Source organism: Wyeomyia smithii, chromosome 3 (assembly GCF_029784165.1).
Source record: "Wyeomyia smithii strain HCP4-BCI-WySm-NY-G18 chromosome 3, ASM2978416v1, whole genome shotgun sequence".
In the NCBI taxonomy this organism is placed as follows: Eukaryota; Metazoa; Arthropoda; class Insecta; order Diptera; family Culicidae; genus Wyeomyia; species Wyeomyia smithii.
In genome coordinates this window covers 146,944,962-146,954,151 of record NC_073696.1, presented here as the reverse complement: position 1 = coordinate 146,954,151, position 9,190 = coordinate 146,944,962, and positions in this window count along the sequence as shown.

Genomic DNA, 9,190 nt, shown 5'->3' with positions numbered 1-9,190 from the left:
AAGGGGGGCCGGACGGAATACCGTCAATTGTACTTGAAAAATGTGCTGAAGTGTTATGCAAGCCACTACAAAAAATTTGTAATATGTCACTTTTACAAAATAAGTTTCCTGAATCATGGAAAAAATCATATATCTTCCCAGTATATAAAAAAGGAGATAAATGCAACATTACGAATTACCGCGGAATCACATCTCTATGTGCCGGGTAAAAACTGTTGGAGATTCTCGTGGGTGAGCTTTTATTTAGTAAAGTGAAACCGTACATCACAATAGAACAACACGGCTTTTTTCCCAAACGCTCGATTAACACAAACCTGCTTCAATTCTGCTCGTCTTGCATTGAGAAAATAGAGGAAAATGCTCAAGTTGACACAGTGTACACAGATCTTAAGGCGGCTTTTGACCGCATTGACCACCACATATTGTTACGGAAACTAAGCCGACTCGGTGCTTCTGACGGTTTTGTTAATTGGCTACATACTTACCTGACAAACCGCAGCCTTTCAGTGAAGATTGGACCCACTGAATCTCGTACCTTCTGCAACCAGTCTGGAGTTCCACAGGGTAGCTACTTAGGACCGTTACTCTTCCTGATATTTTTTGACGATGTTTGTTTTATAATTCCATCTGGATGTAAACTACTATATGCTGACGATTTAAAGATATTTCTTGCTGTACGGTGTTCAGAAGACTGCAAGCAATTACAAAATGTTATTAATCAGTTTGCAGAATGGTGCCGCTTGAACAACCTTACGATTAGTGTTTCCAAATGCTCTATTATTAGCTTCACTCGACGTAAAAATCTTATATTGTTCAATTATAAAATTGACGATGCTCCTCTTGGAAGAGTTGACGTTGTAAAAGATTTGGGAGTGAAACTGGATTCCAAGCTTACATTCCAGAACCACTACTCTTGCATCATTTCGAAAGCTAACCGCAACCTAGGTTTCATTATGCACATGGCCAAGGACTTTCGCGACCCGTACTGCTTGCGAGCTCTCTACTTCTCGCTAGTACGCTCCATCTGTTGTATGGAGCCCGCATATACAAATTTGGAAATCCAGAATAGAAGCTGTACAACACGGATTCATCAGATTCGCCCTAAAACATCTTCCTTGGTCTAACACAGTAAACCTATCACCATATGAAGACAGATGCAACCTGTTGAATATCGACACTTTAAACAAACGGAGGTATGCTTCAAGAGCTGTTTTCGTCGCTAAACTGCTAATGGGTGAAATTGATGCTCCTGAGCTCTTGTCGCTGTTGAATTTAAACGTCGGTTTCAGGCCTCTAAGATCTCGAGACTTCCTTCGACCTGCGTTTCATCGAACCGACTATGGGAAACATGAACCAGTTCAAGCGATGTGTTGTGTTTTTAATATTGTATATCATTTGTTTGACTGTTCTTTAACAATAGAGCATTTTAAAAACCGAATCCTTCGAAGTGATATGTTTGATTAATCGTCGAAAATGTGTTATAGTGTCATTACTTTTTATAATTCTCGACTGATTTTTGTATGTGATCTGTAATTGTAAACTCTGTACACTTTATTTAAAAATGGGTTTTTATGCCGATTTGAGAGTGGTTATGATGTTATCAGCTCAAGTCGGCTTTTCCCATTGCACACTTCATTTAGACTTTGTCAGTTGAAGTTGAATAAATAAATAAATAATTAGTTGAAATTATGAAATTCATTTATATGATATACAATATCGCTATTCTTGGAACGCAAAGAGTGGAAATTACTTTGGGGCCATCCACATACCACGTGGACAGATTTTTTACGATTTTGACCCCCCCCCCACTCCCCCTTCGTGGACAACAGCCCATAACAATTTTAAAAAAATGGATCGCGGACATTAGCCAACCCCCCCTCCAAAAGCTGTCCACGTGGTATGTGGATGGCCCCTTTACTGGATCGTATTTGGCAATCCTAGGATGTATTGTGCTGTTGGCTACCCAATTTAATTATTTAGAATAAACTATGAATCCATTAGAAATTATCAAGATGTAATTTTTTTTGGCAAATCTGTGTTCGTGTTTTTCATAATGTATTTCATATGAATCAAGCGTGATTAAATGCAGTTCCCCTAGAATGATATTTTACAAAGTGCAAAATTCAATTTCTGAAAATCAACTACACATTCTTCAAATACGCGATCGTGTAAAGAAAGATCGCGTAATTTCGAGCGGATTATGTAAAAAAGATCGCGTCGTTTTGACAAAATCTTTCGCTACGTGGTGAGTGTGTGTGTATGTGTGCGTGTATGTGTGCGTGTATGTGTGTATGCGGGGTGTATATGTGTACATATGTGTGTGTATGTATGTTTATGCATATGTGTGTTATATGTTATTTTTTCTTCATCTAATATTTATTTGACACGGTACAAATACAAATTGATGTTTAACGGCGCCAATTATATCTGATTTCTTACTCTCTAAAGTATCTTAATAACTAAAAGCAAATTTTTTATCTTCGCTGCCGACTACGATCTGAAATTAAAGCTAACTTAAGCTAGAATGGTTTGTTATTTGATGGGTTTCCATTGTCTTAGGTGAGCAGCATATGCAATATGTTCCGCTGCTGGGCCGAGATATTACGGACTGGCATATATTGGTTATCTTCCTCGGGCGCTGGGAGTATCGTGCGGGTCTGGTTGTTGGTTCAGGATCCGGGGTCTTAACGTGGTTATCTCCCTCGACGTGCTCTATGTCGTGATAACCTTCACCACAGGCACAGATACCACTCTCCCCGAGCCCAACACGACGGAGATGCGCTTCAAATCTATAGTGATTGGGCATAAGCCGGGACATCATGCAAATTAAATCCTGACCTACATCCAACCCCTTGAACCACGGGTTCGTCGACACCTTGGGGATTATGGAATGTAACCACCTTCCCAGTTCCCCTTTAGTCCATGAATTTTGCCAACTGATGATCGTATTCTGACGTACAAATGCGAAAAATTCATTAAAGGCAATTGGTCTTTCATAAATTCCACCTTTTGTTGCGCCCACCTTAGCCAAAGAGTCCGTTTTCTCATTGCCCGGTATCGAGCAGCAAGAAGGGACCCACGCTAAAGTAATCTGAAACGATTTTTCGGATAAAGCACTCAGATGTACCCGTATTTCCCCAGGAAATACGGAGAGTGCTTAACATCTTTCATAGATCTGAGAGCCTCAATGGAACTGAGACTATCCGTAAAGATGAAATAATGGTCCGTGGGCATTTTTTCGATAACCCCTAGGGTGTACTGAATTGCAGCTAATTTTGCGACGTAAACAGAAGCAGGATTATCGAGCTTATGGGAGAAGGTTAAATTGTTATTGAAAATACCGAAGCCAGTGATCCGTCAGTGTAGAACATATTGTCGCAGTTTGTGTTTCAATATTGATTGGAAAAAAATTTGGGGATCTGCTGCACGCAGAATCAGAAGTATTTGATAAGTCGACACGATTTGGAATATTCGAAGAAGGGTTAATATTTTGGGACATGTGATTGAAGTACAATGTCATAAAACGGGTTTGAGATCTAAGTTCGATTAACCTTTCAAAACTTTCAATCACAGGACGGTTCAAGACTTCACATTTGATAAGAATACGAGAAGACAGGCTCCAGAAGCGGTTTTTCAATGGTAGTTGTAGCAAACGCATTATTTAGAACTTGACAATATAGTCATTCAGCAACTCATTTATTATTGTTCTTATAAAAGGAATTAGAATAGATTTAACAATCGCAAATAGGTTCCCGTCATAGAGGAGATTGCTACATAAATAATCCCCGACCGACCCTTCGTGCGGGTGCTAGATAAGAAGCAGGTATAGAATTTCTAGATCCGTGCGAGGCCACTAATCGTAAGCGGTCTATTTTCTGTTCTGTTTTGTTTTCTTAGTCTGTTAGGTTTAGCCAGCGTCAATGACTATGCGAATTATGGACGAGTAATGCTCAAAGAAAAGGGCGATAAGTCCTATTATCAGCCGGCGCGTCTGCGTACGCATTATAATCTTAAGTAGGGAAATAGGGAATGCAAATCCGGCGCTTTGTAAAACATTGTAACTATCTGAATGAATGTTGTCGTAGGCGCGTGTAAAGAAAGCCGATAATGTTCGAAACCTTTTTCCCGTTCAGGTACCGGATTAGGGGAAGGCAAATTTGACCTGACTAGGCGAATGGAAATTCTGTCGCGTTCTTATTTGTTCCCTTACGAAGATTCGGAGAATCTTCTCTCTCATTTTCTCTTCTAACGTAGGCATAGTTCATAAGATTCAAATTTGTAAATTTTGTATATAAACCCGATTTGCTACCAAATAAAATCATACCACTAGCAAAATCGAACTCGCGTAGATCTTTCTTGATCCGAACGTTAGATTTCAGAGGTTGTCCCTTGCGTGTTTAAGCCTTTCGAATGCGAAAAGGACCTTTGCACGTCGGTTAAGATAACTCGAGGAATCTAACCCTTTTTAAAAGAAAGACGTTCTCCTTGATAAACTCCTGAAGTCGACATTTGGCGTCACTCCAGAGAGGAGCTAGTTGGTATCGGTCCTTTCTTTCAACCTTGCGACGATTCTTTCTACGGCGATCAACTTTGGAAGTCATCAGGACGATCAACCCTACGAAGCCACAGAGAAAATCATCAGAAAGCCGCTACCGCCCTCATTACTCAACGATGAGTTATTTTGTTAACAATCCTAACGGTAGTTGCCGCTTGTGTAAGGAGAAAGATTCTTAGGAAAACATGGTCGCATGTGATGAGTGCGATCGCAGATTTCATTTAAACTGTGGACACCTTAGAAGGCTACCATTACCTGAAGAACGATGGATTTGTGTTAAATGCACAAACATCGAAATGGGTCTTGCAATAATGCAATGTTTAAAGACCAGCGATACGATATCGCAAAGATTTAAAGACCATGGAGAAACTATGGTAAGAAAGATGTATTCAGTTTATCAAACGAAGACAGAATCATCACAGATTCGCTTCAGTGGAGAAGCAAATCATGTTCCAGCAGAGAACAGGCTAGCAGATCCAGAATGTTTGGATCAACTCATCCGGTACGAGGATGAGTTGGAATATAATAACCTGCTTAATGACATCCGTAAGACTTCGAATCTAACGGGTTGCTCCAAAGCACTAGACAAATTTGTGTCTAGTATAAAGGCCATGAATGAAATTTGCCTATTAAATAATCCTCAGCTGATGGAGGATATTATTGGAAAGTTTTCTTTCGGCATACAAATCTGTTGGGCTAAGGAAAAGTCTCAAGTCAAAGACTTAGATGAATTAAACGACTGGCTGAAACCACATGTTGAAGCGCATGCAATGAGGCGGAGATCACGACCACCGCCAATTCCTATGTGCGCCAGGAAAAGCGCACAAAATGAACAGTCACCCAAAGACAAGGATACAACATCTGTTGTAATTTTCGGGAATCACCAAAGAGTTGATCACCACGAATCTAATCCAAAGCCTTCAAAAGGAAATGAAGAAATATTCAAAGCAGTTAAAAGAATAAACATTTCTGAAGAATCAATAGAACCGCGAAAGGTTCTTATTAATTCCCCAAAGCTTGTGGAAAAGAAACCTGCACGAGCTAATGCCACTAAAGTATGTCCAGTAAAACAAGGCTATCAAGATTGCCAAAAATCAGAGATAAGCTCTCAAAAGGGGAAGCTCAAAAATAAAAAGAAAGACCCTAAAATTTATCAAGTGAATGAACATAAGGGCATTAAACTCTCATCGAATAATAATAAATTGTTGAGAAGTCCAACGGTTTTAAAACGAAAACCTGGTAACATTATTAAAACGAGAGTATCACCTGCAGATGCCATCAATTCCAAAAACGGAAGATATGCTCCAGGATCATCATGGAAAATTAGGCGTAACAAACCGATAGTAAGCTACAACTACGCTGAAAACAACTTAGACACTATAAAGCAGTGTGTGGCCAGGAATGATGTTTTAAATAACTACGTTGCTCGGAAGCAACGATCAGTGGAATTGATAAAAGATCATTTGATATTGAATTTTCGTCGAAATTTTACAATTGTCATGAAGGACAATGTATTCTTTGATGCAGCAATGAAATTTTGGAGCTGCAATGGTTTTAAATGTCCTGAGGAATTTTCCTACGCAGAGAATGCAATTGTTAAACATCATAATGCGGATATAAAACTTGTGAATCATCTTTTAAGCGCGGCTGTCAAGAGCCTCTATGAAAATGGGTTCAATAGCAAAAGCAAAATCCTATCGAATAATATTGAAATGTTAGGATGTATATCGAACCCATATTCGTCGGAAATTGCAGAACCACCTAACGACAAGGTGGAACAATTCGAAAAGTTTCCAGACATGCTTTGGAACACGATACGACGAATTGGCCAAAAGGATGAACATATTGGAATATTCAGCTGCAATAGAATATCAACAAGGGAAAAAATAATGCTAGAATCCACTAAATTTTAAACTTGTTCAACGCAGGATGAAGATGTTAGCAAGAACGTCATATCACTAATAAATGTTAAAGTTGGTGGAATTCAGGAAGACATCGATGAAAGGCGCTGGATACAACGCAATGCAAGTTCAGTCGATGAAACTACGAAAAAGGTTATTAAAAAACTCACATGGCATAATGAATCGAGGATTCTCAAACTTGTTAAAACTCGTTGGAAAAAGGTCCAAGAGATAATTTTTTTGAATCGAAAGCGTATAAATTTGAAATCTTCGGCAAAAGAACGAAGTGAATGGAATAAATTGGTGGAACCTTTAAAAGTCGACGGTTGCTTATTTGAATGCTAAAGGAATACTTATGCAATCTTCCGTAAAGGTTGCAAATTTGGATGTTTGAAGGAAAATAAAGAACAAACCCTTATACATCAAAAAGTCATCAACCTGTCAATAAACTTTGCAAGCTTTTCGTTTCCGAATTGGAGCAACGATGAGACATTAATGAAAGTTAAAATCTTCAACATAGAAGTCATAGAAAAAATTATTGAGCGAAGAAAATGATTCTATCGCCGTAGTATATTAAGGAGAATTGAAAGTGATAACAAAAAGCTTCTCATCTGCGGAGAATTTGAAGTAAAATTGAAAGAAGTAACCGAAGTCTGCCTGTGAATTAAAGGCAGTGAAATTATGAGAAGATATCCATAAATATAAAAAGTGCTAGTGATTACACGTTGAAAGGTTGAACTGTATGAAGTTAAGCCAATACCTTCGATGATTATAAAACTAAAGGATTCTATAGATAAACTCGACCCATCGGAATTGCAACAACACGCTTTGAAGACAGTAAACGCTATTGAGGCCGAAATACGATTGAACGTTATTAGAACAGTATTTTGGTCAGCCTCTTAAACAGTTCTTCCGTGGGTAAAAATCTAAGAAGAAGAAGAAAGATATATTCGTAAGCTCAATCAACAGGAATTGCTACGAAACTTCCAACTTTAAATTATCTTCCGCACTTCATCGTTTTCAATCAAAACAAGTTTCCACCGAAGCCAAGATAAGTTTTCGACGCAGCTGCAAAAGTAAATGGAATATCTTTGAACTCAATGTTGCTGCCCGGTCCAGATCAACTGACTTCATTATTTGGGACTCTTCTACGATTTCGAGAAGGAAAAATACCTGTATGTGGAGATGTTCCATCAAGTGAAAATGCGCCGAGAAGATCAAATGCGCAACGTTTCTTATTGCGCGACTGCAACAGTAGTAAAAACCGGATATTTACGTCATGCAAGTCATAACTTTTGGTTCGACTTGTTCGCCATACTGCGCGCAAGCAGTAAAAAACCATAACGCAGAGAGATACTTGGAACAGTTTCCTGAGGCTGTAAATGCAATAATAAAACAACATTACGTCGACGATTACGTCGATAGTTTTTGGGATCCAAAAAAGGCAAAAGATCTTGTACAAAAGGTAACTGAAATTCATCAGGAAGGAGGCTTCCATATTAGAAACTTCTCTTCGAATAATACTGAATTTCTGAGAAGTATACCTGTAACAAGACGGTTAAGCGCGGATATAAAACCGTTCGAAGATAAGAAATCTCAAATTGAGAAGGTGTTAGGTGTGTATTGGAACACCAGTAGAGACACGCTAAGTTACCGATTTAATCATAACGATATAGGAGTAGGAATCCTCAATATTAACGAAATACCTACGAAGAAACAGGTACTATCTTTGCTTATGAGTATTTACGATCCACTGGGTCTAATTTCTCATTTAGTGGTGCATGGTAAGATACTAATGCAGGAATTACACAAATATTCCAAGCAATGGGATATACTTGTTCCGGACGAGCTGTAAGATCAATGGCTGAACTTCTTACATAAACTTAAACTAGCGGAAAGCTTATCGATCCCGAGATGCATTCTAACAGAGCACGCTCCGATAGAGTTACATGTTTTTGTTGACACCTCTGAAAAAGCACTTGCAGCTTGTGTATATGCTAGAACTGAAACAAGCTTTGGAATCAATACGCAGTTAATTACAGCCAAAACAAGAGTTGTGCCAATTAAACCAGTATCTATTCCACGTCTGGAACTCCATGCGGCAGTCATGGGGACAAGGCTATTAGACGTCGTTCAAAAGGAGATACGTCTGGACATAAAATCTGCCACATTATGGACAGATTCGAAGACAGTGCTAGCATGGATAACTAATACGAAAAGAAAATATACATCATACAATAACGTCCGAGTCGGCGATATATTGGATACCACTGCCAAAGATCAATGGCGTTGGGTATAGTCTGAAAACAATACGGCAGATGAGGCTACTATAGAATATGTCGGAGAAATTAAATGGTAAAATGAGCCAAAACACTTCGAATTACGGTTCGACGGTTGAACGTTACCCGGTAATCAACCTGTTACAGAAATAGAAGAAACCTTATTCAACGGCGAATGTGACCTCGTAAATAAAAAACGATTTCTCCGATTGGCGGAGACTACACTACCAAATTTATCATCAGGTTATGGCAGAAGAGAATAAATTGCAAAGCCGCTCATCTGAGGTACGTCGAAATACATTGTACAGGAAGGATCCTTCCCAATTAAGTTGAAAACGTTTTGGGCGAATACGGCGTGAAGCGGTCCACATAGAAATGTCAGAAAAACTGTCCAGAAGATTCAACCATTTGTCTCGATTGTGATGCCTACGATACTGCCACTGAAAATAGTGATA